Source organism: Prionailurus bengalensis, chromosome E3, assembly GCF_016509475.1.
Source record: "Prionailurus bengalensis isolate Pbe53 chromosome E3, Fcat_Pben_1.1_paternal_pri, whole genome shotgun sequence".
In the NCBI taxonomy this organism is placed as follows: domain Eukaryota; kingdom Metazoa; phylum Chordata; class Mammalia; order Carnivora; family Felidae; genus Prionailurus; species Prionailurus bengalensis.
In genome coordinates, this window is record NC_057357.1 from 30,225,147 (window position 1) to 30,229,343 (window position 4,197).

Genomic DNA, 4,197 nt, shown 5'->3' on the forward strand with positions numbered 1-4,197 from the left:
GAGAGTTGGAGAAAACCATAAAGCAGGCCATGTCTAAGTTGGGTGTTCATGGTGAAAATAAGCTTATTAAATGGCAGAGAAAGAAAGGCAATCCTGCCAAAAAGAACAGCACAAAGGCTTGGGAGGACACAGAATACTGTTCCCTACTCTCATGACATTTGAGCAATATGCCATAGTGGGTTATCTATTAATTCGTCTGATACTAAAGAAAAAAAAAAAAACCCAAAACATCTGTTCCCTGTAATCACTGTACCCAGCCTGGGCTGTTGGTACAGCTTTAATTTCCCTCTTGTTCTATTGATCAAACAAACAAACAAAAGTTTTTTGGGTTTTTTTTTTTTTTTTGAGAAAAGATTCTTTTTAAGCCAGCATTTTGCTTCCTTGTCTGATGCTTGCTTTGTATAGAAATCAATTTGTTTTCTTTCCAGCGTGCTGGAGAATTTACCTGCCCTGCCCTCACCTCAGTTTATGCCACAGCTTGAGACTCTCATACTGAAAGCTCAGGACAGGCAGGGTTTCTGAGGAAAGCCGTGGGTGAACTGCTTGAATTTGAATCCTGCAACCATCACCCCAGCTGTGTGTTTCTAGGAGACGTCTGTAGCCTCTCTGGGCTTCAATTTCCTTCCATCTTCCTGGGCAATAACAGGAGTGTCTACCTTTTAGAGTTGTCAGGGGTTGTTATCTGAGGAGCAGTTGAACCATCCAAAGGCTTGGATGTGGCTCAGCACACGTGGGCTGTTATCACAACACTACTCAGTGCCTGGCTCTGTGCCAGCTGTTGGGGAAACAGGACAGACGTGGTCCCAGCAGCAGGGGGGCTGAGAGGACCAGAACATTTTGCTCTGTAACCCCCTTGCTTTTTCATCATAGATGGAAATGCCAATACCGCCAGCCCTAGTGTAAATCCTCAGTTCAGATGTGTCGCTCTTTGCTGAACTTTGCTGGAAACATCTTGCTGTTTCGACACATCCGTGCACAGACGCTGGGCCATTCCCAGCTGAAACCCTTGGCTGTGCCTCCGCGTGTTTTCATTCCCTTTAAAGAGAGCCCAGCGGTGAGGGGCAAGACGAGGGGAGGGAAAGACGTCTGGCAGGGGATAGACTGGAGATCATATTTAATGTGGCCCAGTGATAAATCAGTGTGTGCGTTGGGCATACACTTTTGCTTAGGGTAGCACAGTCACAACAGATGTATGAAAAATCCACCCAAAACCAAACCAGACAAAACTGCAGGAGAAAAAAAAAAAGCAAAAAAAAAAAGCGGGTGGTGTTGTCAGCTTCATGCAACCACAACCCCCAACCATGGATTCTTTAAGGTGCCTCACTGTTCTTCTGATGGGGAAGCAAAGGCCCTCGGGTCTTCTTTGTACCCTCCCCACCTCCCACCCCACCCCCCACCCCCCGCTGCGTTTTCACTGTGGCGATGCTTTAGCTGTCACCTTTCGGTGACAAATGTCCCCCTTGTGGGTGTTGAATTTATTCAGCTAGTCCACCTAGGAAAGATTACAAATGAGGAACAAGGGTCAACTCTACGAAACGCAGTTGCAAAAGGGAAAAAAACAAAGTGGCTCGAGAGCCAGGGTCCTAAAGGGAAGTGCAATGAGACAGATTCAATTCTGACTAGTATGTATTTACAAAGAGAGGCCAGAAGGCAGTAAGAAGGGAAACGCAGAGCCTCCGCTCGCTAGAAGAGCGATTAGGGACCATCCAGTGTGCGCCGAGTTAATTGGCTTGAGCCACGTACTATCTGGAATTAATCTTCCATTTCTTTTGTATTCATGTCCGGCTTGGGAGGACTGGATGTGGAAGATGGGTATAGCTGAGCAGATCATACCGTGCAAAAGTAATTCTTTCGAGCAGGCATAGCCAAATGAAGGATGCTCTTTCAGCTAAGAGACTTGACATTCAGGAGGCAATGGAGGGGCTGAGGAAGGCAAACAGCTGTTACCGACTGGGCTGTTGACAATAAATCTTGGTCCAAGCTACTCAAAAGTCACCACGCGTTGTGTGGGAAGGCTTCGGCTGTGCTCTTCCCGGGAGGGGGCTTGGCTGGAGGGAGAGAAAGGACAAAGGAGGTCAGGGTGAGAGGAAAAGGTGCCGCGCCTACTCTGTTCCCCACAGTGATGTTCCTTGGAAGGCCGGGGTGGGGAGGGAGAAGCTTTCTGCAGCCCCAGGGTGAAGCTGGTTCGATCCCCCCTCTTTCCTGGGCGTCTACCGCGTCTGAGCATTTACTTAGGTATTACCTTCACTCACCACAAGATGTCTGAAAGTTAGGTAACATTCTATTTTCTTTCAATAAGCTTCAAATTTTAGGATAGTTTCAGATTTAGAGAAAAGTTGCAAAGGTAGAACAGAGATTTCAGGACCCCCCTCACTTTTCCCCATTGGCCATCTCTTACCTCACTGGGGTGCACTGGTTAAAAGGAAGGAACTGACCTTGTTAGGTCTTTGTGTGGACCAGTTCTCCCATTAATGTCCTTGCCTTAGTCCATTTGGGATGCTATCATAAAAAGGCCGGGGTGTGAGGGGTTCAAACCCTCGCTCACCGCTCTGGAGGCTGGAAGGCAAGACCAAGGGGTTGGTAGATTTGGTATCTGGGGAGGGCCTGCTTTCTGGTTCATAGATGGTGTTGCTATGTCCTCACTGATGGGAAGGGACGAGGTCTCTCTCTGGGGTCTCTTTTGTCAGGGGAGTCCCATTTTGGGGAGCTCCCAAAGACCCCACCCCTTGATACTATCACTTTAGGGGGCAGAATGCAACATGCGAATTTGAGGGGGACACAAACATTCAGTGTCTGCTGTCCTCCACCTGTTCCGGAATCCCATCCAGGTACCACACTGCGTGTTACCATCACGCTCTCCAGGCTCCTCTGGCCTGTGACAGTCTCTCAGTCCCTCCTTGTTTCTCGCGTCCTTGCCATCTTGAAGAGCACTCCTTATCCTTTTCCTAACATCTCAAGAAATTAAGCCTCAGAGGGGTGAAGGGACTTTTCCAAATTCAGGCAGCCTATGGAGGCCATGCCAGATTTCCTCGGGGACACCTTGAGTCAGGGTCTCAGTCTTACGCCTTAGAATCACCAGGTGGACTTGCTGGGACTCACCCCCAGAGTGTCAGGTTCAGTAGCTCTGGCCTGGAGCCAGGATTTGCATTTCTAGCAAGTTCTCAGGTGATGGTGATGGTGCCTTCGGTCCAGGGACCACATTTTGAGAACCGCTGTTTTCAGCCCTGTCCCTTCGGAGCTGTTTATCCCGATCGAAATCATCAGATGGTTGTCACATCTCCACTGTTCTTTCTGAAGTGTACAAATGAAGTTAGACTCTGAAGTGACTTTCCCACCCTGCCTCCCTTCCTCTCCCCACTGTTTTGAGCATCACTGACCCAGGCGGAAACAGTGTGGTTCAAAGGCATTTGCTACCCTGGGCAAGTAAGAAGTGCATGGTGCTTGTAACCTGGCAGAGACTGGTTTGTGCCCCATCCCGTCACATCTGAGGGCAGCTTTGTGGCTTCATGGGAACGTTAGTCTGCAAAACGTTAGCGACTGATTCCTACTTCAGACGTGGAGCCAAAACAGTTACTGAAAAACAGGAGACTGACAGATGAAACAGTATGAACTCTATGTACTCCCTTGGAAATAGTAATATATTATTAATCTATAGTTTCTTCTTGAGAAGGTTGACATTTATTCATTCGAACTTTATTCTTCCTTTCCTGGTTTTTTTTTTTTTTTCTGTTTGTTTTTTAATGCTGCTACAAAACTGAAATGAGCTAGGGGCACCTGGGTGGCTCAGTCGGTTAAGCTTGAGACTTCGGCTCAGGTCATGATCTGATGGTTGGTAAGTTCAAGCCCCGCATCGGGCTCTCTGCTGTCAGCATGCAGCCTGCTTTGGATCCTCTGCCCCACCTCACTCTCTGCCCCTCCCCTGCTCTCGAAGGCGCTCCCTCTCTCACTCAAAGATAAATAAACATAAAAAAACAAACAAACAAACCCGAAAGGAGCTAAAAGCGAGACCTGCATTTGGTTAACTACCGATTTCGGAATGATGGCACCAAGGAAAATAAATGCACAACAGGGACTTCCTGAAGAGGCACACACACTGATTGAACTCACATTAGTGAATGGCGAAGTGATGCCTTTATGTCCATATAACAGCTTCCAGCGACCTGGCATTTACTGAAGCCCCAGGTAAGAAATCACCAT

At 48.0% G+C, this 4,197-nt stretch overlaps 1 long non-coding RNA gene across 1 annotated transcript; it reads right to left on the reverse strand.

Moving 5' to 3' along the window:
* Positions 1-1,608: 1,608 nt before the first annotated feature.
* On the reverse strand, positions 1,609-3,687 carry LOC122471651. Its single transcript, XR_006294229.1, has 4 exons — positions 3,378-3,687; positions 3,100-3,291; positions 2,436-2,556; positions 1,609-2,048 (listed from the first exon to the last, which is right to left on the reverse strand). It is a non-coding gene; the product is annotated as an uncharacterized LOC122471651 (long non-coding RNA).
* Positions 3,688-4,197: the final 510 nt, after the last annotated feature.